General features: G+C 39.8%; 1 pseudogene across 1 annotated transcript in view; it reads left to right on the top strand.

Annotated features, from left to right (window-relative positions):
• LOC148163716 (patched domain-containing protein 3-like) overlaps positions 1 to 26245 on the top strand; it is a 46017-nt pseudogene that overhangs the window by 16590 nt on the left and 3182 nt on the right. The window contains exons 3-4 of the transcript XR_015768832.1: positions 15724 to 15880; positions 23759 to 23904. The product of XR_015768832.1 is annotated as a patched domain-containing protein 3-like (transcript). The remainder of the gene's footprint in view (positions 1 to 15723; positions 15881 to 23758; positions 23905 to 26245) is intronic.

Raw genomic sequence — 26245 nt, 5'->3', positions numbered from 1 at the left:
TAATAAGCTGAATACCCAGCCCTAAATGCAGCACAACAGAATGACTGGGTGGGAAGTGTGACATAAAGGTTGAGTGTTGAGAGGGGCGCCTGGGTGGCTAGGTCGGTTAAGCATCTGACTCTTGGTTTCCTCTCAGGTCATGGTCGTGAGATCGAGCCCTGCATCAGGCTCCATGTTCAACACAGAGTCTGCTTAAGATTCCTTTTCTCCCTCTCCCTCTGCCCCTCCCCACTGCTCCCCCCTCCTCTCTCTCTCAAATAAATAAATCTTTAAAAAAAAAAAAAAGAAGTTGAGGCTTGAGAGAAAGTCCCAGAAAACCTTGAATCCACCAAATAGGAGTTCCAAGGAAAAAGAGAGAGAAAGAGGACTCAAAAAATAATAATAAAAGCAATGACAGGAGAACATCAAAAGAAGTGAGTCTCCAGATTTAAAGGGACTAATAAAAATGAAGCAGGAAGAGAAACAACCATAGATATTAAAGGGGTTCAAAACAAATCTCCCCAAAATGTGTCACTTTGGCATGTGGACTATTTTAAAATGAAAACAGTCAAGACCCAGCAAACTCAGGAAACACTTTTACTACTCCCTTAACGACCTGAAAGAATTTAGATAGGGGCCTGGCCCAGAAAGAACTATTACCAGAGATAATTTGTTTTATCTGAATGACAGGTCTGTATGGCAGGGCAAACACCTAATTCCCAAACATCCAAATAAGCTTGAAAAGTAGAAGGAAATATTTTTCCACCCCAATAATCTGTTCTTATGAAATATTAAAGGAGAAGAATAATCTTAAAAGCCTTCAAAGAAGAAAAATAATTATCTGCAAAGAAGCAAGAATCCAACTGGTGTTAAATTTTATTATAGCAATGCTGGATACAAGAAGTCAATAAAGCAAATTTCCAAAGCAGCAAACGAAAATAATTTGAATCTAATTTAACTTTGAATCTAAACAACTAAAATATCCACCAGTAACAGGATGATTAGATAAGATAGAGTATATTCATATGACGTGCTATGATTCGGCAGTTAAATATAATGCCATCTCTAAGACATATTGTTAGTGAAAAAGCAAGTTACAGAAATATAAATGTCAGTCATGGTTCAACCAGGGGAAACAGAATCAGTAAGAAATATATAATAGGAGATTTATTGCAAAGACTTGGCTTATGCAATTATCAGGGCTGGCTAGGCAAGTTGGAAAATCACAAGGCGGGCCTTCAAGAAGGGAGTTATCTACAACTGTCAGGCACAAACTGAAACTGCTGCCCCCAGACAGAATTTCCTCTTCAGGGAAGACTAAGCACTGCTCTTAAGAGCTTTCAGATAACTCAATCAGTTCCACCCGGATTATCTAGGACAATCTCCCTTCCTAATAAGTCAACTGGTTATGGACTTTAATCACATCTACAAAACACCTTCAAAGGAACACCTAGATTAGCGTTTGATGTGATAACTGGGAACCATATAGTCTAGCCAAGTTGACACATAAAACTGACCATCACAACCACATGTATATGAAAGTATATACACATTTGTATTATGATACAGATGCACTATGGGACTGTGTGTGTCTATGTTTGTATGGAGACAGAGAGTTGAGGAAGGATGCACACCAAATGGTAACAATGAAACAGTAAAAACTGAAAAGGGGGAGTGGTGTAGGGCAAAGAGGAGATTCATTTCTTATTCTTTATAGTTCTGGTGGGGGATGTTGATAAGGAGGGAGACACACACGTCCAGGGACAGGAGGAAGATGAGAAAGCATTGTACCTTCAGTTTAATTTTTCCGTGAACCTAAAATGACTCTAAAAAGTAAATTCTATTCTTTTTTTTTAAGATTTTATTTTATTTTTTATTTTTATTTTCATTTTTACTCATTTGACTTTTTTTAGAAAAAGAGAGCATGCATGAGCAGGGATGGGGAGAGGCAAAGGGAGAGGGAGAGAGAGAATTTTTTTTTAAGATTTTATTTATTTGTGAGAGAGAGAGAGAGCACAAGCAGGGGGAGGGGCAGGCAGAGGGAGAGGGAGAAGCAGGCTCCCCGCTGAGCAGGGAGCCCGATGCGAGACTCGATCCCAGGACCCTGGGATCATGACCTGAGCCAAAGGCAATGCTTAACTGACTGAGCCACCCAAGCGTCCCAGAGAGAGAGAATCGTAAACAGGCTGCACGTCCAGCACGGAGCCCAACATGGGGCTTGATCTCACAACCCCAAGATCATGACCTAAGCCAGAATAAGGAGTCAGATGCTTAACTGACTGAGCCACCCAGGCACCCCTAAGATTTTATTTTTAAGTAATCTCTACACCCAACGTGGGGCTTAAATTCACAACCCCGAGATCAAGAGTCCCATGCTCCCCCGACTGAGCCAACTAGGCGCCCTGCTGTTCTTTTTTTTTAATGACAGACTACTTACCAAAAAACCCCTCAAACAACAATCAGGTTGGTAGCAGAGCTCTAATCAGCAAAAATAAATGCCAAAAGGTAGCAGGAAAATATCTTTTACATACTAAAGAACTCAGAACCTAGAATTCTATATATAATAAATTATTCAAGAAGGAATATAATTCAATATATATTCAAGTATGAAAAAATAAGAGTTTACTCCTCACTGACATTTGTGAAGAAACTGCTGAAGAATATGTACGCATCAGCCATAAAACTGATTCAAAGAATGAAGGAGGAAATTCAATGGTGAGCAAATTCATTTGAAAAACACAGCTAAACTAAATGAAGTATTGAGTGCGAAAAAAATAACCACAGTATGGGGTGCCTGGGTGGCTCAGTTGGTTAAGCGTCTAACACTTGATTTTGGCTCAGGTCATGATCTCAGGGGTCCTGGGATCGGGCTCCACGTTCAGCAGGGAGCCTGCTTAAGGATTTTCTCTCTCCCTCTCCCTCTGCCTCTCCCCATCCCATTCTCTCTCTCTCTCTAAAATAAAAGTAAATAAATCTTTTTTTTTAAAGATTCCATCCATTTGACAGAGAGAGACACGGCGAGAGAGGAACCCAAGCAGGGGGAGTGGGAGAGGGAGAAGCAGGCTTCCCACAGAGCAGGGAGCCCAATGTGGGGCTCGATCCCAGGACCCCGGGATCACGACCCAAGCCAAAGGCACATGCCCTACAACTGAGCTACCCTGTCACCCCAAAAATAAATGAATCTTAAAAGGAAAAAAAATAACGACAGTAATTTTCATGGATGTGTGTAAAAATCGGATAATTCTAGATAACAACACTAGGAAAGCTGATAGCAGGGTGTTTCAACTTGAAATAAAAAATTATAAATATTTCCACTGCTTTTGGAAGAGAACAGCTAATAACTAACCTTAGAACTTGTTGGAGAGGGGCACCTGGGTGGCTTAGTTGCTTAAGCGCTCAACTCTTGATTTTGGCTCAGGTCATGATCTCAGGGTCATGAAACTGAGCCCTGGAGTCAGGCTCCCCACTCAGTGAGGAGTCTGGTTCTCTCCCTCTCCCTCCTCTCCTTCTGCCCCTCCCACTGTATGTGTGTTCTCTCCCCTTAAATAAATAAATAAATCTTAAAAAAAGGAAAGAACTTGCTGGAGGAATGTAAAACTAAGATACATGTTAAAAATTTAAGAGTAACTTTTAAAGCAAACCATGAGAATTAAGGAAAAAGTGCTACTCCAACAAAAGGAGCAAGAATAAAAGTAGAAAAAGCAAGTAAGGATAAGAGCTTGGTAAAAAGATGACATAAGATAGGATAAATTCTAAGGAAATTAATAAATTTTTGAAAATTTATCTTTAGAACACTACCCATCAAAACCTATAGGGTCATTAATCCAGTACGTAAGTGAAAAGTCATAGTTTTACATGCATTTATTATAAAAATCATGACCTAAGCCAGAATAAAGAGTCAGATGCTTAACTGACTGAGCCACCCAGGCACACCTAAGATTTTATTTTTAAGTAATCTCTACACCCAACGTGACTTCAGCTGTCAACTTAAGTCAGAAAAAAATTTAAAAAGTTGGAAGGAGGAAATCAAGGCAAAGGTAGAAATTAAAGAAACAATGATCAAACCATTTTAAAAAAGAGTTCAACTGCAAAATCAAAACCTGCTTCTCTTAAGAGAGTAGTAAATAAAAAATAGCTTTAAAAGCCTTCCTAAGGAAAAAAGGGAATAGACACAGATTAATATTAAGAATGGAAAACGGGTCAGAAGTACAGAAAAAGAATAGATTTTTTTTACTTTAAAAAAAATGTTTGAAAATGTTACCGCAATTTAAAAATTAACGTCAAACACATTTTTAGAAAAATTATCAAGTTGGCCGAAGGAGAAATTTAACACCTGATTCACCCGATACTATCAAAGAAATTGAATTGGTTGATAAAAATATCCATCTCTTAAAGGCACTAGACCCAGAGAAGTCACAGGACAGATTTAGCAATCTTTGAAGAAATAGGTTGTTTCTGGTCCGCTGGGAAGAAGGCAGAGTAGGAGGGCCCTAAGCTTGCCTCCTCCCACGGATAGAACTTGATAACACTCTGAGCAAGGTAAATCACCCAGAAAACGACGCAAGACTTACACAAGAAAGAGAAGAAGTCACATTGAAGAAGGTAGGAAGGGCAAAGACACGGAAGACGCGGTCTAGGAGCTAAACGGACCATGGACGTCCTTGGTGGAGAGGGAGCTGGTGGTGCAGAGAAGGGTACAAAACAGACTTGCACACTGGAGAGCCCACAAACAGGGAGGACAAATCCCCAAAACATCTGCCTTTGAAAGAGAGAGAGGCCGAACTTCATGAGTTCTTATAACTAGTGGGACTTAAAGCCTGGAATCTTAAAAATTGGCAGGCTCACCTCTGGGGAGCCTGGAGGGTGTTAGAAAGCAGAGTCCCCACCCTTAAAGAGACAGCCAACAAACAGCCCATGCAGATGCAGCACCAGAACCAACAGTTTGAAAAACAGATGGGGCACACAGGAGGGAGAGTGATTTCCTCATATCAGAATGTGGCCCACAGAGAGAAGGATCATGGGAAGACCCCTCCAGGGACAAAGGAATCAGCAGGTGCCATTTCCCTCCCCCTACCCCCCAGAAAAAACAATGGCCATCTGTGGGAACAAGTGCTGTGTCAATACTTGCTACCTAACTTGTTTGCACCAAGCCCCCAACCCCTTGCTTGGGCAGATCCACCCTTCCCAGTGCTGCAGGGCCCCTCCCCGAGAAGTCCAGGCCACCTGTCCACCACATCTCCAGACCAGCACATTTTGCAGGACCTCAGTTCCTGCAGCAGCAGGGGCAGGTCTCATTTTCAAGGAGACCACTGCACACCTTGTTAAAATGCACCCCCACCACTGTTGGGGACCAAACACTGCCCACAATAGGCAAGGAGACCCTCTGCAGACAACTGGACGGAAGGAAAAAGAGGCCAAGCCTCAACAGCAGAGCACACACAACACAGAGGAGACACTCCCTGAAGCCCCAGGGAACAGGGACACTGCACTGCAAGGCACTATAGGACCTCTTCTTCATAAGGCTCCTATTGTTAAGAGCAAGAGAAGCAGCTGATTCTCCTAACACACAGAGACAGACACGGTTAGACCAAATGAGGAGACAGAGAAATATCTCCCAAATGAAAGGACAGCGCAAAACCACAGTAAGAGACTTAAGTGAACTGGATATAATTCTGATAGAGGATTTAACGACCATAAAGATATTCACCGGACTTGAGAAAAGAGTGGACATCAGTGAGACCCCTTAACACATAGATAAAAAAGAACCAACCAGAGATCAACAAGACAATAAATGAAATTAAAAATATACTTGGTGGAATAAACAGCAGGCTAGATGAAGCAGAGGAATGAATTAATGACCTGGAAGACAGAGGAGTGGAAAGTAACCAAGGTGAGCAAAAGAGAGAAAGAAAATTATGCAAACTGAGAATAGTCCTAAGGAACTCAGTGACTCCATCAAGCATAGTAACATTTGTATTGTAGGGGTCTCAGAAGAATAACAGAAAAGGTGGCAGAAATTCTATTTGAAGAAATAATAGCTGAAAACGTCCCTAATTTGGGGAGAGAAACAGATATCCAGATCCAGGAGGCATAGAGAGTGCCCCAAAAACTCAACCCAAGAGGTTGAGATAAAGAAAATATTTTAAAAGCAGCAAGAGAAAAGAAGACAGTCACTTACTAGGGAAAACTCATAAGGCCATCAGCAGACTTTTCAACAGAAACTTTGCAGGCCAGAGGTAGTGACATGATATATTCAAAGAGCCCAGAGGGAAAAATATGCAGTTAAGAATACTCTGTCCAGCAAGACTATCATTCAGATAAAGAGTTTCCCAGACAGGTGTGCCTGGCTGCCTTGGTCAGTTAAGCCTCCATCTCTTGATCTCAGCTCAGGTCTTGATCTCAGGGGTGTGAGTTCAAGCCCCTCATTGGAGTCCATGCTGGGTGTGGAGCCTACTTTAAAACAAACAAACAAACAAACAAACAAACAAACAAACGGAGTTTCCCAGACAAATAAAAACTAAAGGAGTTCATGGCCGCTAAACCAGCCCTGCCAGAAATATTAAAGGGGACTTTTTGAGTAGAAAGGAAAGACCATAAGGGAGAATATGAAAAGCAAAAAAACACAAAAGCAGTAAAAATAACTATTTCTGTACAAATCAGTCAAGGGATTCATAAAATGAAAGGATGGAAAATATGACACCACATACCTAAAATGTGGAAGGAGAGGAGAAAAGAATGGGTTTTAACTTAAGCGACCATCAACTTAATATAGACTGCTATATACAGGAGATGTTATATACAAACCTAATGAGAACCACAAATCAAAAACCACTAATAGATACGCAAAGAATAAAGAGAAAGGAATCCAAGAATATCACGAAAGAAAGCCAACAAGCAGGAGAGGAAAAGATCAAAGAAAATCTATTGAAACAACCACAAAACAAGTAACAAAATGGCAATCGATACGGAGATCTATCAATATTTACTTTGAATGTAAATGGACGAAAGGCTCCAATGAAATGACGTAGGGTGACAGAGACCCATCTGTATGCTACCTAGAAGAGACTCAATTCAGACGAAAAAACACTGCAGATTCAAAGTGAGGGGATGGAGAAATATTTATCATGAAATTGGAAGTCAAAAGAAAGCTGGGTAGTAATACTTAAATCAGACAAAACAGACTTTAAAACAAAGATTGTAACAAGAGACAAAGAAAGACACTGTATAATAAAGGGGACAGTCCAACAAGAGGATATAACAATTGAATATTTTTGCACTCAGATCCATAAATCAGTTAATAGAAAACATAAAGGAAATAACTGATAGTAATACAATAATAGTAGGGGACTTTAACACCCCACATACATCAATGGATGGATAATCCAAGCACAACATCAACAAGGAAACAGTGGCTTTGAACGACACACTGAAGCACATGGATTTAGCAGACATTCAGAACATTCCATCCTAAAACAGCAAGAATACCAACTTCTTTTCAAGTGCACAGGGAACATTCTCCAGAAGAGATCACATATTAGGCCACAAAACAAGTCTCAACAAATTCAAAAAAATCGAAGTCAGACCATGCATCTTTTCTGACCACAATGTTATGAAACTAGAAACTAACCACAAGAAAAAGTCTGGAAAGAGCACAGATACATGGAGGTCAAATTACACGCTACTAAACAATGAATGGGTCAACCAAAGAAATGAAAGAAGAAATAAAAAATTTCATAGAAACGAGTGAAAATCAAAACACAATGGTCCAAAATCTTTGGGATGCAGCAAAAGTGGTTCTAAGAGGCAAGGTTATAGCAATACAGGCCTGCCCCAAGGAACAAGAAAAAAATCTCAAGTAAACAATCTAACTTTTACCTAAAGGAGCTAGAAAAATAAGACCAAACAACATTCAAACACAGCAAAAGGAAGGAAATAATAAAAATTAGAATAGAAATAAATGATATAGAAACTAAAAAAACAAAAGAACAGGTCAATGAAACCAGCAGCTGATTCTTTGAAAAGATCAACAAAATTGATAAACCTCTAGCCAGACTCATCAAAAAAAAAAAAAAAAGAAAGAAAGAAAGAAAAGAAGAAAGAGAGAGAGAGAACCCAAATAAACAAAATCACTAATGAAAGAGGAGAAATTACAACCAACACCACAGAAATACAAATATTTTCAACAGGGTATTATGAAAACCTATATGCCAACAAATTCAACAATCTAGAAGAAATAGATAAATTCCTAGAAACATATAAATTATCAAAAGTAAAACAAGAAGAAATAGTTAATTTGAACAGACCAATTACCAGCAGTGAAATTGAATCAATAATCAAAAAACTCCCAAAAAATAAAAGTCCAGGACCAGACAGCTTCACAGGCAAATTCTACCAAACATGTAAAAAAGAGTTAATACCTATTCCTCTCAAATATTTCAAAAAAATAGAAAGGGAAGGAAAACTTCCAAATTCATTCTGATGAGGCCAATATCACCCTGATACCAAAACCAGACAAAGACACTACAAAAAAGAGAACACAGGCCAGTATCTCTCATGCAAAAGTCCTCAACAAAATATTAGCAAACTGAATCCAACAGTATGTTAATAAAAAAATCATACAACACAATCGAGTGGGATTTATTCCCAGGATGCAATGGTGGTTCAACAGTCCCCAAACAATCAACATGATATGTCACATCACTGAGAGAAAGGATAAAAACCACATGATCATTTCAATAGATGCAGAAAACCCATTCAACAAAGTACAACATCCATGCATGATAAAAACTCTCTGTTAAGTAGGTCTACAGGGACTATACCTCAACATAATAAAGAACTTATATGAAAAATCCACAGTCAACATCATAATCAACGGTGAAACAACAGAACTACCCTTTGATCCAGTAATTGTACTACTGGGTATTTCCCTCAAAACACAAAAGCACTAATTCAAAAGGATACATGCATTCCTATGTTTACTGCAGCATTATTTACAATAGCCAAAATACAGAAGCAGCCCAATGTCCATCAACAGATGAATGGATAAAGAAGTGGTATGAGTGTATACACACACACACACACACACACACACACACACACACAATGGAATATTATTCAGTTATAAAAAGTAATGAAATCTTGCTATTTGCAATGGCATGGATGGAGCTAGAGAGTATAATGTTAAGCAAAGCAAAATAAGTCAGTCAGAGAAATACAAATACCATATGATTTCACTCACAGGTAGAATTTTAGAAACGAAACAAACCAGCAAGGGAAAAAAAAAAAAGAGAGAGAAGAGAGAGAGAGAGACAAACCAAGAAAGAGAGTCTTAACTATGAGAATAAACTGATGGTTACCAGTGGGGAGGGGGGTGGTGGGTGAAACAAGTGATGGGGATTAAAGAGTACACTTATCATGGTGGAAAAATAAAATAAAATAAAGAAAAAGAGGAGGGAAAAGAAACAGGTTATTTCTATCTTATATAAACTTTTGCAGAGAATAGAAAAAGAGAGAAAATTACCCTTACAAGGCTTGTTAACCAAATTGGACCATAAAAGAAAATTAGAGGCCAATCTCACCTCAACATGAATGCAGTATTGCTATATAAAAGTTAGCAGATGGAACCCGCATTATATTCTGACATTTAGGGTTTTCAAGCATTTTTTTCCCAAGATTAAAAAACAATACTACCATTTGCCGCATACATAGATGAAGGAGAGACTCCATAGGTTCTTCCCAATAGATTAACTCACATGATTTGATAAAAATTTTTTTTCATGATTTGATAAAAATTTAACTCCATCAGGAAAAAGCAACTTTGTAGCAAACTTTCCTTACCTTCATAAAGGTAGAAAACTAAAACAAACAAAAAATCCCACTCAGTGGTGAAAATATTTCTAATAATAATAGTCCTTACTGAATTTCATGTTTTAAATAATTTCACGTGTATTCAATAATTTAATCCTAAGAACCCCAATAGCAAGGTATTATCTTCTCCATTTGACAAGTGGAAAATGTGAGAGAGAGGTTAAGTAACTTGCCCCAAATCACACAGGTAGTAAGAGGTAGAGCTGGGATGTGAACCCAGGCACATAAGTCCCAAAGTCCGTCCATACTTTTAACCAGGATGCCGTAATCTCTTGAAAAATATCCAAAACCGCTTAATTTCCACTGGCCGTGTAGACCATGTACTCCTGGGTTGAGTGTGGATTCTGTCTAGTCCTTTTTGAGCAGAATTTATGTGGGGCCTAGAACTTGTGTCTTAGGGTCACTTTCCGCTGAGGTCCCCATATCCATTTCAGCGGTAGAGTCACCCTCAGTAGATTTCCTGAACAGAAGCTGTTATTCATGCTCCTAAAGTCTATGCCCCTTGGGGTCTAGCAAGGATCAATACTTCTGCCATGTTCTCTCCCCACCAAAACTAATCTTTTTCAGCTTTTGGATTTTTCTCTACTCTTAAGAACTTACTTCACTTCAGTGGGAGGCAGAATATCTTCCCTTTCTCACATTGCTTTCTGTGGTGGAGATCCAGGACATAGACTACCCACTCCTCCGGGCTGCATTTGCTCTACTCTTTTTAAGAAGGTTCCCTTAGTTTTAGAAATGTTATCCTGCCCCTCAGAGTGATCCCTTTCCTTCTCAAAAAGCCTGTAAGCAGCCTTGTTTGGTGGCACTGAGTGCTCTCCCTTTACTATTTCCCCTTGATTTAAGGCTCAGACATTTGGTTTGCTAACATAGTCTTCTAGTTTTGTTTTGGGAAGGCTCCCATAAGACAGAAGTATAAAGCCAAGGAGTTACTGAATGATCCAATTACCCACTGCTTACTGAATCTTGCCCACCTTCACCTCCATTGGATAAATTCATACTCTCCCAGTGGACTTCAAGTCCAGGGTCAATCACTTTCGTCGCCCCTGGTTCCTTGTAGCATTTCTCCTCTTACCTGTGCTTCTCTTTTGAGAAGATTTAACTCTAGAAATTCTTGGTCCCCTAGGGCTCAGGAGATACGAAAATCTTTCCCTAAATAACTTCATCACTTTGAGACCGACTTAATAATATGCGAAAGAGTCTAATCTAATTGCCCACGTTCTAGACTTAAAAGTCTACTCAGATTTTTTGTAACCACTGTGACTAGCTCTCCCATTCTTCAAGGGAACATCCCCAAGGGCACCTGCAGTTACTCAGGTATCCCCTGGATTTGTGCTCCCTCTGGGAGCATTAGTCTGGTTTCCTCTGTTTCATTTTTTAAGACTCTAGTCACTCTCTCTAACCTATTAATTTTTAATTACCCCCTCCCCCTTTAAAGTCCTACACAGTCAGCTGTCAAGTCTGGTTACTGTTGCTGTGTTTCCCTTTCTGTACGTTGAGCGTGGCCTTCAAGATCTCCGCTTTCCTGTTCTGTCTAATGTGCTCTCCAAAATTCCAACAATTCCTTTAAGGAAATCTTAATTTTTCTTTCTCTCAAGCATTCTCTAGCTTGTCTTCTGCTATTTCCTGAGCCATGTTTCTGGGCATCGCTATAGTATAAAAAATGAGAAATTCACCTTATTATATAAAAAGGAATTTAATGAAGGTCAATGATAAAGTAACTACTTCGAAGAGTTTTACCAGCAGCACTGTGAACCCCAAGTTCATAAAAACCTGAGTTCTCTTGCTTCCAAGAAGTCAAACCCCAAATGCACAAGTACTTATCAACCTTCTGCTTGTGTCACAGTTGCTAATGTCCCACTGAACCAAGTAAGTCACATGGCTAAACCCAGAGTCAATGTGGGAGGGAACTATGAAAAGTCATAAATACTGGGAGCCACGATTCATTGGGGCACCTGGGTAAGTCAGCCAGTTAAGTGTCTACTCTTGATTTCGGTTCAGGTCATGATCTCAGGGTTGTGAGATGGAGTCCCAAGTCAGGCTCTGCACTCGGCATGGAGCGTACGTGGGATTCTCTCTCCCTCTTCTTCTGTTCCTTCTCCCTCTCATTCTGTCTCTCAAAAAAAAAAAAAAAAAGTTTCTTCCCCATCACTACATTCATGATCAATTCTTGCTGCTGTCCTTTCTTCAGTTTCTTTCTTAATTATTCATATTTCAATTTTAGAGCCTCTTCTCAATGGCCAATCGTTTTATTAAATCTTTAGATTTCAATCTAGAAAAGGAAAACCGAGTGACTTCATAAAGCTCTGTGACAGATTATTATGCGAGTTAGGAGGAATGGCTATACTGTTTTAATTCCAGAAAGGAAAAGGAAAAAAGCTTAAGATAGGGCAGGTGAAAAGATGCAAAAAAATACCTGCTGTCTCAGTTCCAACACAGGCATCTGAGCAGTCCCTACGGGATCCACAGGATATATTTCAGCCCTTATGTCTGCCGTATTTGAATTATATCATTTCTAGAGCTGTGGAAAGACAAGCAGGACCACCTAAGTTATGACTAACATTAGAGTGTCCTCTGAGTATCAAACACAGGGATGAACAAGATGCAGTCCTTGTGTCTGAGGAGCTCATACTCAAGTGTGGGAAACAGATTATCAAGTAACTAAGATACAGACTTAAAAGAGAAGCATCCTATAAATAAAAATGGCAAAAAAAATTTAAATAAATAAAAAACTAACGGGCAACTGCCCTTTATTTATGCCAAAGTCAGTTTGGCTAACCTGAGAGAATGGGACTTAGAAAAAGAGAAACAGGGGGAAGAGAAAAAAAATTGGACAGGCTTGAGAAGGGACTAGGGAACAGAAGAAAATGGAATCAACGTGTAAGAGAAAAGAAAAGGTAATGCTTTGCTGCTTCATTTTATCTAGACTGAAGATGGGTAAGAAGTATACTAGATAAAATTTTAAGTTCTAAACTGTATTCTTGAATTCCCAATACCCACCCCCTTCTCATCCAGAAGGTATTTTATAAAGTATGGAGAATCCTATCCTGACAAAGTAGACACCATTCTCAGATTAAGGCCAGAGGGTTGTCTGAATTGAAAGGAAGAAACTTCAGAGACTTGTCCCTTAGGACATGTGACTTCTAGGCCATGTTATAGCTGCACTTGGATTAGTCTAAGGCTCTGAAACCAATAGAAAGGGTTTCACGACTCAAATAGGGCAGATGAGCTCATTTTAAAAGTGCCAAATTCCTTTTATGGAATAATACAGTAAAACCGGTGGGGAACAACTATTAGTGGTATTTTTTATTGACATTCTAAACCCACACAAACATTAGTAATCTAGATAACTAGATTAGCAAAATTACATAATCTAGAATCAATGAAATAGAATGAAAAAACTCGATAAAATCAAACCTTGAGGTACATATTTTTCTATAGAATTTAATACTTCACAGTGGCTGATTTATGAGCAACTGTAGAAATTTTGTTTTGAATGTTGTGTTTGAGAATAAAAAAAAAAACACGCTGATGCTGTGCTAAAGAAATACCATAAAGATGGGCAGTAAGAGGCCCTGTGTTTGGTTTTGCACATTACAGAATACTTGTGAACACCCTCCGTCTAACATTACATCCTAAATGTTTAGGAAACCAGCTGAGCCATTTCTCTCCATAAAGTTAATATGGTTTAACAAATGGAATTCCCAGATCAGTTCCTCCATTTAAATGTGGTACAGGTGCCTCTAGATTTATAGCACACCAAGGATAAACTCCAGATGTAGCTATAACTAGGACTTGCAACATGCAGATAAAGGAGAAAAGGAATCCTCGGTCCCATTTACCCTACCTTTTTTTAAAATACAAAACGGGGTGGGTGGCTCAGTCCTTAAGCGTCTGCCTTCGGCTCAGGTCATGATCCCAGGCTCTTGGGATCGAGCCCCATGTCAGGCTCCCTGCTCAGCGGGAAGCCTGCTTCTCCTTCTCCCTCTGCAGCTCCCCCTGCTTGTGTTCCCCCTCTCGCTCTCTCTCTCTGGCAAAAAATAAATAGAACCTTTAAAAAATTAAAAAATTAAAAAATTTTAAAAATTCAATAGAAACTGTGTGCCATCTTGTGGTTATTAATGTCACTCTTAAGCAATGACTTTCTGTAAAGCCAACTTAACAGTATCTCTTATTACTTTCTCCTTTAAAATACTGTTAAAGGTATCTTCCTTAAACTCTTGGCCTTGGTATTCTTACAATCTGGAGATTTCGGTAAAATGCCATAACTCCCCACAGAAAAACACAATCACAATTAATGCTAGGTGACTGCCAACTATGGAAAACATGGCAAGCAATTCTCCTAACTCTAGGAACCGCTCACCACCTGCCTTTCAGTTCCTGCATGTTAAAAGGTAGGTGAGGACTTTCATAAAAAAGGTGACATGAACACAGGGGTCCCTCCATCCTGGGAACTGTGGAACAGACCAAAGATAAACACTCACTTCTCATTCTACATATTGACTTCTAACCTTTTACAAGGCGAATGTCTATTTTAGCTTTGTAGTTAATAAAAATAATAAAGGAAGTGTACCAGGTTCACCTTAGCCAATAACTGTGTTACTGGATGATCCCAGAAAGGTTAGGACACTTGTGTGTGTGTGTGTGTGTGTGTGTGTGTGTGTGTGTGTGTGTGTGTGTACAAACCAAATTCCCCCAATAAAATGTAAGTCTTGTAGGACAGGCACGCATCTTACTCACCTTTAGGAAGTGTTTCTGTGTTAACTAGACTCCCGAGGGCACAGGCATGCCCCAGACAAATTTGGGGCTAGTGAGGCTATGGGTCAAAACACGTGATCCCTGGGTCGCCTAGGTGGCTCAGTCGTTAAGCATCTGCCTTCGGCTCAGGTCATGATCCCAGTGTCCTGCGATCGAGTCCCACATCGGGCTCCTTGCTCAGTGAGGAGCCTGCTTCTCCCTCTCCCTCTACTGCTCCCCCTGCTTGTGCTCTCTCTCTCTCTCTCTCACAAATAAATGAATAAAAATCCTAAAAAAAAAAAAAACAAACAAAAACACGTGATCCCCAACCACGCCTCCAGGCTCCGGGCGTGAACCGCCAGAAGTCAAACAGACTCCGGTAGAATTTCTCCAGGAAGCCGTTGCTCCCCCCAGTAGCTGCGGTCTCATCAGCTGTCCAGTTTGAGAACGTTGCTTTTCCTTGCTGAAAGTGAGCCTTAGTCCCTCCACGGGTGGTGCCAGAGGCCTGGCCCGAGGCGGAGGCGAGGCGGGAACCGGAGCTGAACTGGCCTTCCCGGCAGAGCATGCAGTCCCTTGAGCGTCCCAATCCCAGTCGGTGTCAGTGCGGGGACGTTCAAGTCGGCCGGCTCCCCGGTCAGAAAATGAGTTGTCGGAGAGACCCCGCTGCCACACCAACTGCCTAGAGGCGCCCCTCTCCCACGCCTTCGGAAGGCTGGGGTGGGAGGTGGGCTCGCACCCCTGGATCTTCCTGCTGGCACCCATGCTGCTGACGGCTGCTCTGGGCACTACCTCGATTTACTGCCCCAAGGATTTATTTTTTTTTTATTTTTAGATTTTTTTTTTAATTTATTTGAGAGAGAGAATGAGAGAGAGAGCACATGAGGGGGGAGGGTCAGAGGGAGAAGCAGACTCCCTGCTGAGCAGGGAGCCTGATGTGAGACTCGATCCCGGGACTCCAGAATCATGACCTGAGCCGAAGGCAGTCGCTTAACCAACTGAGCCACCCAGGCGCCCCTGGCCCAAGGATTTAGAAGAAAACCTCGAGGAGAAGTACACCCCCATAGGGAGCCCGGCCAAAGCTGAGCGGCGCTTTGTGCAGGGACATGTTACCGGCAACGACTCTTACCGCTTCTCCATCTCCAGGAAGAGCACCGAAGTCAATTTCGCCTGTATTCTGGCAGTCTCCAACACGGCCTCACTGCTGGAACAAGAAATCCTAGAGGAAATTGGTAAACTGAAGGACGTGGTACAGGATCTGTATGTGACAGAGGAAAACGGAACCCAGATCCGCTACAGTCAGGTGTGTGCTAAGAACCAGGGCCTCTGCGTGCCCTCCAACCCACTCCTGGCTGCCTGGCCGATGAACAAGAACCTCGACCTGAGACACATCACCTTCCCAATCTTCAACCAAACAGGTCAGCCCATCTACCTGGCCAGCACCATTGGAGGAACCCTTTTAGGCAAGAGGACGACGGGAAGGAACCAGTTACTCGTGAAGGCCAAAGCCATGCGGCTTCTGTACTACCTGAAGACTGAGGATGGAGAGGTCAAGGAGCTTAGCCATGCGCCCTTGATCAGCTTTTAGTTCATTTATGTATATGGTGTGAGTAGAGGTCATTCTACTCACATATGGAATTCATTCTTGCACATATGGAAATCCAGTTGTCCAAGTACCATGTGTTGAAGAGCGTGTTCTTTCCAAGTTGGTTGGATTTGGCATCCTTGTCAAAAATCAATTGGCTGTAGACGTATGGGTTTATTTCTGGACTCTCGATTCTATTCTATTAGCCTACAAGTCTGTTGATTTTCTAGTACCACACAGTTTTGATTGCTGTAGCTTTGTTGTGGAAATCAGAGTCCTCCAGTTCTTTTCTTCTTTTCCATGATTAGTTTGGATTATCCAGGGATCCTTGCAATTCCGTAGGAAGTTGAGGGTTGGGTTTCCATTTCTTAAGAAAAAAGGCCAATTGGAATTTTGTAAGAAAGATTGTGTTGAATCTATAGGTTGTTTTAAGTGTGATTGACATTTTAACAATACTGTCCTCCTCCCCATGAACTAAGGATTTCTTTCCATTAATTTAGGTCTTCTTTAGTTTCTTTACCAAATTTTTGTAATTTTTAGTCTTTCACTTCCTTGTTTAAATTTATTTCTAAATATTTTATTATTTTAGACACTATTTAAATGGAATTGCTTTCTTCATTTCATTTATGGATTGTTGATTGCACACAAATAGAAACAACTGATTTTTGTGCGTTCATTTTGTATCTTGCAGCTTTGCTCAATTTGCTTATTAACTCTCCTAGTTTGATTGTGGATTCTTTGGAATTTTCAGATATAGAATCATATAATCATGTAAAAAGGAATAGTTACCTTCTTCATTTCCAGTTTGAATTCCTTTTATTTCTAATTCTTATCTCATTGCTCTGGCTAGCACTTCTACTTCAGTGTTGAATGCCATTGGTGAAAATGGGCACTTTTATCTTGTTCCCGACTTTAGAGGGAACTCTTTCAATCTTTCACTATTGACTATAGTGTTAGCTCTGCAGTTTTCATAAATGCCCCTATCATTTTGAGGAAGTTCATTTCTATTCCTTGTTTCTTGAAGTTTTTTTTTTTATCATAAATGGGTATTAGATCTTGTCAAATGCCTTTTCTGCATCTATTGAGATGATCATGTGCTTTTTATGCTTTGTTCTATTAGTGTGGTGTATTACATTGATTGATTTTCCCATGTTGAACCACTCTTGCATCGCTGCGATAAATCCCACTTGGTCATGATGTATAATCCTCTTAATGTTCTATTGAATTGGGTTCGCTAGAATTTTATTAAGGATATCTGCATCCATATTCATAAGAGATGTTGATCTGTAGTCTTCTTGTAGTCTTTGTCTTGCATTGGTATTAGTGTAATGTGGCCTCATAGAATGAGTTAGGAAGTGTTCCTTCCTTTTCAATTTTTTGGAAGGATTTGAGAAGGATTGGTGTTAATTTTTCCTTACGTGTTTAGTAAAATTCACCAGTGAAATGATTTGGTCTTGGACTTTTCTTTGTCGGGAGGTTTTTGATTCCCGATTCAATCTTTTTACTTGTTACATGTCTGTTGAGATTTTCTATTTCATCTTGACTCAGTTTAGGTCTTTTGTGTGTTTCTAGAAATTTGTGCATTTCATCTAGGTTATCTAATTTGTTGGTGTAAGTCGTTTGTAGTATTTTTTATAATTCTTTCTATTTCTCTAAAATCAGTAGTAATGCCTTCACTTTCATATCTGATTTAGTTATTTGGATCTTCTTTTTCTTCGTCACTCTAGATAAAAGTTTGTCAATTTGTTGATTTTTTTAAATAACCAACTTTTACTTTTGTTCATTCTCCTTTGTTTTTCTATTCCAGTTTTATTTTTCTCTATTCTAATCTTTTCATTTCTTTCCTTCTGTTAGCTTTGGGTTTTGTTTTGTTTCTATTTCTACAGAATGTCTAGAAATCACCATAAGGTGATTTAAGATCCTTTTTCTTTTTTTAATGTAGAATAAATTTATCTGTGAGCACTGGTGTTGCTACATCCAGTAAATTATAATATGGTATACTGTGTATTTCTTTTCATTTGTTGCTAAGTATTTTCTAATTTCCTGTGTGATTTATTCTTTGGCCCATTAGTTGTTTAATTTCCATATATCTTGAATTATCCAGTTTTCCCTCTATTATTGATTTGGAGCTTCATTCCATTGCTGGTTGAAAAGATACTTTGTGTAATTTCAATATTTTTACATTTTCAGACATATTTTGTAACCTAACATATGATCTATTCCAGAGGATGTTTCACGTGCACTTGAGAATTCTGCTATCATTGGGTTGAGTGTTCTATATATCTCTGTAAGGTCTAACTGATTTATAGTGTTGTCCATTTCTTATGTTTCCTTATAGATTATCTGCCTAGGTGTTTTATTTATTATTGAAAAATGGTATACTGGGGCGCCTGGGTGGCTCAGTTGGTTGAGTGGCTGCCTTCGGCTCAGGTCGTGATCCTGGAGTTCAGGGATCGAGTCCTGCGTCAGGCTCCCTGCTCGGCGGGGAGTCTACTTCTCTCTCTGACCCTCCCCTTCTCATGTTCTCTCTCTCTCATTCTCTCTCTCAATAAATAAATAAAATCTTTCAAAATAAAGAAAATGGTATACTGAATTCTCCAACTATTACTGTAGAGCTACCTATTTCTCTCTACATGTCTGTCAATGTTTGCTTCATGTATTCTGGGTCTCTATTGGTGGTGCATGTATGTTTGTAGTTTTTCTATCTTCTTGATGAATTGGCCTTTTTATCAATATATAATGTCCTTCTTTGTCTCTTTTAACCATTTTTAAAATAAAATCTCTTTTGTCTCATATTAGTATATCCACCCCTGCTGTCCTTTGGTTACTATTCATATGAAACATCTTTCTCCATCCTTTAACTTTCCATTTGTTTATGTCTTTGGATCTAATGTGAGTCTCTTGTAGACAGCAGATATTTGAATCATGTTATGTTATCCATTTTGTCAATCTCTACATTTTGACTAGAGAGTTTAATACATTTATATTTAAAGTAACTTCTGACAAGAAAAGACTTCTGCTATTTGGCTCTTTGCATTCTGTGTATCTTATAGCTTTTTGTCCCTCATTTCATCCATTATGCCTCTTGAATATTTAGTTTCCATTTTTCTAGTGAGCTGTTTGATTCTCTTGTCATTTCCTTTGGCAATGATTTTGTGAGATTTTCTTACCATGGAGATTCATATAATTCTAAATTTTAAACAATCTACATTACATTGATACCACCTTAACTTCAAAAACACACAAATAGGGTGGCGCCTGAGTGGCTCAGTTGGTTAAGTGTCTGACTCTTGGTTTCAGCTCAGGTCATGATCTCATGGGTGGTGAAATTGAGCCCCACAGCGGGCTCTGTGCTCAATGTGGAGTCTGCTTGAAGATTCTCTCCCTCTGCCCTTCCCCCCACTCACTCTCTTGCTCTCTCTCAAATAAATAAATCTTAAACATAACATTATTTTAATTTATTTTATAAATTCAAACTTTTTTTTAATTTCCTTATCGGTGCTCTCCTTTAGCTCTGTCAGCATATTTAGAACAGTGTTTATAGTGTTTGTTTAGTTAAGTCCTATCTCTGTCTTTACTCAAGAATTATTTCTGTTGATTTATTTTGTTTCAAACATATTTGAGCCACTTTCCTCTTTCTTTGTATACCTTGTGATTTTTGCTGTTGTTGTTGTTGTTGAAAACTGGGCATTTGGCTGTCATAACGTAGTAACTGGAAATCAGATTCCCCCTTCCCTAGAGTTTTCTGTTGTTTTTTAATGTGTTTATTTAAGTCTGCAGTAGTCCATTTTCTTAGTGATTTTCTCAAACTATTATTGTAAAGACTGTAATTCTTGTTTTTGTAGTCACTGAAGTTTCTGTACCTTAGCTTGTGTTTAGCTAGTGTCTTTTTTTTTAATTTATTTATTCATGAGAGACAGAGGGAGAGAGAGAGAGGGAGAGAGAGAGAGAGAGAGAAGCAGAGGGAGAAGCAGGCTCCCAAGGAGCAGGGAGCCCGATGCGGGACTCAATCCCAGGACCCCGGGATCATGACCTGAACCAAAGGCAGAGGCTTAACCATCTGAGCCACCCAGGCACCTTAGATAGTGTCTTGACATAGATTTCCTTGGATGCCAGGAGCTCTCCCACTTTTTGCAAAGTGGTTCTATGCCTGGAACCTCCTTCAGCACTCAGCAAGGCTTACACTGTGCCTAGGGATCAGCCCTAGGTGAAAGCTTAGGGTCTTCTCAGGTTTTTTCTGAGCATACATCTTGCCCTGAGTAACTTTCGAAATTCCCCAGTATACCTGAGTGCTTTTTACTGTCCTAAATTCCCAGAGAAATGCTACTCATCTTTAGCCACAATTTTGCAAATAAATAAATAAAATCTTAAAAAAAAAAAAACAACAGATGATTATGGACAGTAATACAGAAAATCTTATACCAAAGGCAATTAGAAAATGATTTATATTTATGTCTCTTTGAAGATATTATGTGGATGTAACCAAGATACTGAACACATGGGACTCATGAGGTATAAACATACAGCAACTTTATTTTGGTCTCCCTTTGTTCCCTTTAAGTTTTGTAGGTCGAGCAAGTCCTTCCTCTGTCACCCGAAAACTCAGGCAGGTCCTGTGACTTTTGTGGTCATTCTTAGGTAAGACAAACGGCTCCATTCAGAATTAAAATGCCAGTGTCCATGTAATAATCAAGAGGGGTAACTGGGTTTGAAGCTAAGTTTCCCCCCAGCACTCTTAGCCAGAGCAGGCTGCGCGGGATAGTCCTTAATGGGGAAAAAGGGGACTGACCAGCCCTCTTCTATCACGTCTCTCCCTACTTTCCATCTTGCTAAGCTGCCTCCTGGGTTGGAGCATGCCCAGGGAGAAGAGGAAAGGGAGCAGGAAAATTCTTAAGGTACAGATGCTGCCATGATGGTTCAGTTCGATGATTCAATTCAATTTCAAGCCTTCTCTGGGCTCGCAAATAAAACTAATTCCCCCAAGAATGTGTTTGTAAGTTCCTTGGACATCTCCCACTCCTACCCCTCTGTTATCACTGAGAATCTCTTCTCTCTGTTCTGGGCGGGGCCTCCTAGACAGTCCCTAAGCCATTGCCTATCCTTCTTGTGTCAGATACTTACGAATGAAGGTTATTCCTTGCATGCATGCATTTGCCTCACACAGAACCCGTATTTTTTTTTTTTAAGAAAGATTTTTCTTTCTTTCTTTATTTGACAGAGAGAGACACAGCGAGAGAGGGAACCCAAGCAGGGCGAGTGGGAGAGGGAGAAGCAGTCTTCCCGCGGAGCAGGGATCCCGATGCGGGGCTCGATCCCAGGACCTGGGATCATGACCTGAGCCGAAGGCAGACGCTGAACAACTGAGCCACCCAGGCGCCCCCAGAACCCTTACTTGAACACATTTTAGGGTTCTATGTTTATTGTCTTGTAGTGAAGTCATGTGAACAATAGTAAGACTTTTTCAAGTTTATGCTCTAATTTAAACCTTATTCTACAGCAAGTAGTGGTATATTGAGCTTCTAGACTATTTCAGAATTGTCTAACATTCTGGAAATGACAAAACTTACCCCAAATATTAGATCAGTTTCTGAAACAATCTGGGGAAAATCTTTCCCTTCTCAAACACACTCTAAATTATTGTTTACTTGTGGGAGACATCATTACCTTTCAAGGAAGGTAACCCTCACCAAACATACAGATTGTTTTCTAAGGGCAGTAATTTCCAATTTAGCCCTTCTCTGCTAAGTGAATAAAAATCAGAAGATTGGCCATTTTGCTGCCAGTGATGCCCAAATCGGCCTGAGCACTGCAATCGTATGAGGAAAGTTTTAGACACAGAGACTCAGCAGCTTCACTACAAACCTACTGAATCAGGATCTGCATAGCTAGGTTCCAGGAAATCTAAAGTTCTAAGACTCTCCTAGGTCATTCTGATAAGCTGCTTAAAGCAAAATCCTTCTGGGGGACTGGAATATTTGCGAGTGTATTCACCAAACTCCTACAGTGTTCCACTTTCAAATCTATTCTTCCATTGCCTATTGAACATTAAAACAAAGGTCATTAAGAGAAAGTCAACTGAGCAACTAGTCAAAGTAAAGTCATACTCCCCCATCTGAAAAATTCACACCAAAAAATCCGGAAACTTGAGAGAAGAAATGGAAATAAATGTCATATGTAACTTTTATCCTCCTTAATCTTTCTGATTTCAGAGTTCATCTTTGTTACTTTCTTCTTTTAAACTGCTATAAGCCAGTAGTGTTTGAAGAAAGTATTCATTATAGTCAAATTTTATTCTAACAAAGCAATTTACTTTTGCTCTGGAATTTTGCGTATGTGGTTGATTTGGGGCCCTGAATTTAACTCCTAGCGCCGGTGGGCTCAAAAAAAGTGAAATACAGCCATGGCGTAGACCTTTTTTTTCATAATAAGAAAGTTTAGCTACTTTATTGTTACAACAGTAAAAGGTCTTTAGTCGTGTTCTTGCTGTGTTAGAATCATTGCTTCCATTTCCATAGTGGACTCCTAGTTTTCAATCCAAATTTCATTTCTCTCTCTTCCTAAAAATATCTAGAGACGAGTATCAGTCATTTGTTTTGAAGCAGTTAACAAACAAGTGAGGTATAAAACCAGAGATGGTTGTCAATATTTTTAAATGTAATGTGGAGGGCCCCTGGGTGGCTCAGGCGGTTAAGCGTCGCCTCTGGCTCAGGTCATGATCCCAGGGTTGTGGGATCGAGTCCAGCGTCAGGCTCCCTGCTTCTCCCTCTTCCTCTGCCTGCTACGCCCCTTGCTTCTGCTCCCTGGCTCTCTCACTGTGTCTCTGACAAATAATTAAATAAATAAATAAATAAATAAATAAATAAATAAATAATCTTTTTAAAAAATGTCATGTTGTGGTTGTTGGGTAGGTCAAGTACCGAATCCATACTTTAAAATACTGTCTATGTATTCTCATTTCTGGGAAACAGGCACGTCTTTGTTACTCAAAATGGACTACATTTCCAACTCTTTTGCAATTAGTAGCAACTTTTCTAGAGCCCACTTCAGCAGTAGACAAGAATCCTGAAAATGTTTTAGGAGGAGTCTTTCTACATTTTGCTAAGCACAACGCATATTGAACCTGGCTCTGAAATACAGGAGCTATTTAGGATTGCATCTATGGCTAGCTGGGGTCAAGGGTTGGGTGAAAACAGCACTGGGTATGGGTACTTTCTCTGCTACAGCTTGCCCTCCCTTTGCTGTTGTATTCCATTGACACCCTTTGAAGAGCGGAGTGGAATTAACCATCGGGAGTGCTTTAGTGTATCTTTGTGGTTCTCAGCTACCAGTCAGTGGGGAGTAGTGCTTGCTCAGCTGCAGAAGAATCACCCAGGAAGTTTGGCAAAAGCACAGATAACTTCTCTGTTCCCTCTCTCCTTTTTCCCACTTGGTCTGGGATGGTGCCTGGGAGTTAAAGCTCTCCAGTAGACAGGTATGGGAATGATTGCTCAAGAGCTTTCTGACCAGGTGTCCAAGTCGAGAATGCTATAAACCGATGGAATTTCAGTATAGAAGCTACCACCACAGATCCCATGATTTTTCTCTCCAAATATACAGGAGTGACTGTGTACGCAACAAAATGTGAGCTGCAGCCTTTGGAGTGATTTCTGTGGCCTTGGCAGTGGTGAGCGGTTTTGGCCTGATGTTGGACATTGGGGTGCCATTTGTGATCCTAGTTGCAAATTCACCGTTTCTTATTGTGGGTGAGTAAAACAAAACGTTGAGACTACACATTGTAAATGTGGGGGTGCAGGGTAGATAAGGGAAGGAGTTTAGGTTAGATTAAGCAAAATAATTATGTTTAAGTAGCTCTATAGACCAAAATGAGGTGACAGGAAAAAAGAAAGTCAAATTGAATTATGTGTCCTTAGAGGTAGAGAAGTCTAGTACCCCAGATGGGAAAACAGAGACAAGGGACATGAACAGGCGGTTCATACCCCAAAAGTCCGAAATATGAATCCCTGGAAATATAAGAAAAAAATAATTTGCTCTCTCAATTAACTGAGGGATGAAAATTAAACCAAAAGTGAGACACCTTGTTTTCTTACCAGATTAATAAATGTCAGCAAGATTGAAGGAAGGCTGTATGGAAATGAACACTCATTCTGCTACAGGACAATGATAAACTGGGGTTTCCAGTTTTGCAACAAATCAAAAGACTTAAAAATTAAACAGGGAATGCCTTTGGCTTACTGATGCCACTTCTAGGCATTTGTCCTTGTAATTGGACAAGTGCTTAAAAAGTAGAAAAATTATGTTCATTTTGGCATTATGTAGTACAGGAAGGTTTTGAAAGCCATCTAATCCCCTATCAACATGGGATTGGGCAACTCAAACGTAACATATTAAGATTTGAATCCTATTCAGTCCTTAGAAAGAGGTAGATTTATAAGATCTGTAAGGTACATATAAGACCTAAAACCTCTGCCAGAAAAATGCCGGTTATGAAACAAGGTGTTCGAAAGAGAGAGATACAGTTGTACGGGCGTATTTGTACAGGACAAATTCTGGATGGACATATGTAAAAATGAAGGGTGGAATTACAGTTGCTCAAATTTTTTCTCTGTATTTTCCTGTACTTTCAGAATTTATAATAAGCATGAGAAAACAAAGGTGTTTATATTTGAGGAAGCAAGGAGCTTGGAAGTAGTAGTATTTGGTTTCCCAGGGCAGACATTGATGAACTGTATACTGGATGTCTAGTCCACAGCTATACTTATTCACTCAGTACCCCCCACAGCCAATAACAACTATGGTTAAGGTGTATATAATTGATTTAATGTAAACCAGGATTGGATAGTATGTGTATTCACGGGAGTGTGAACGGTTCTGTGTGTGTGTGTGTGTGTGTGTGTGTGTGATTTAAGCAACTCAAGCAAGAAATGTGTGAGGACAATTTCTGAATAAGGTTCTATAAATAATAAAACTAGTTTTTAAATGCCTGATAAATATCGATGAGTTCATTCTTGGTCCTTAGTACTTCTGATTCTCCCTTTTGTCCAGCTGAGTACAACTGAAATCCTCAAGGCCGCTAGCCATGGGATGGCGGGATGCAGTTTGTGACAGACTGTGTAGACTTACGTTCTTTTAGAGCCTTCTGCCTTCTTGATCATACCCATAGAACATCTGATCAGAGGCAAAGTTGCAATTCCTAGCGCCCTCCCGTGGAGAAGATCCCCCCAAATTGAAATGAAGATCAGCAATTTATTCCACTTTTTGTATTTACTTGTTTATTTTATTGAGTTTGTATCAGTATACATGAGTGGAAGTAGGTGTCAACTCTAGTAGAAAGCTAGAGGGAGGTGAACTTTATCAGCAACATGCTCATGCTGTCCTTACTAATTCCCTTTTCTTCTTGCTAGTCCCCCTTTCCAAGTTTTCAGTGGTGATTTCAAAGTCCTCAAATGTTCTTCTGTCGTCTCTATTCCAAACCAGTCGTGAAACATCCCTGTGGAAAAGAATTACCTTAGTAGGCATTAATATGTAAGGGATTCTTAAGATTGACTTTGGTGCGTGTGCCTGATCTTAAGAGTACTTGCATTTTACTAACAATGCCTTAACTGGGGAAAGTAAGTTTAAATGCTGACATTCTGGGTACCAAAAACAAACTAGGAGGAAAATGGTGTGTGTGTGTGTGTGTGTGTGTGTGTGTGTGTGTGTGTGTGACAGAGAGAGAGAAAGAGAGAGAGAGAGAACTATGTGGTCCCTCTCAAATCATACCACATTGATAGTTAGATGCTAACTGTAGAACAGATAAGTCCAGCTTATACTTTAAGCAACAGAATGTTGGCTTGATGTGTTTGGGCATCTGTATAAAATGGTTTATGAGGTTCCTAGAAACATCGCCAAAGGCAAGGGAAGCAAGGGCAAAAATGAACTCTTGGGATTTCATCAAGATAAAAGCTTTTGCACAGCAAAAGAAACAGTCCACAAAACCAAAAGACAACCGACAGAATGGGAGAAAATATTTGCAAATGACATATCAGATAAAGGGCTAGCATCCAAAATCTATAAAGAACTTATCAAACTCAACACCCAAAGAAC

The sequence above is a fragment of the Eumetopias jubatus genome, unplaced genomic scaffold (assembly GCF_037043125.1).
Source record: "Eumetopias jubatus isolate StellerSeaLion01/CBP00866 unplaced genomic scaffold, mEumJub1_p1.0 scaffold_8, whole genome shotgun sequence".
Lineage (NCBI taxonomy): Eukaryota > Metazoa > Chordata > Mammalia > Carnivora > Otariidae > Eumetopias > Eumetopias jubatus.
The sequence above is the reverse complement of the archived record's forward strand: the minus strand, read 5'-3'. Positions and strand labels throughout refer to the sequence as shown.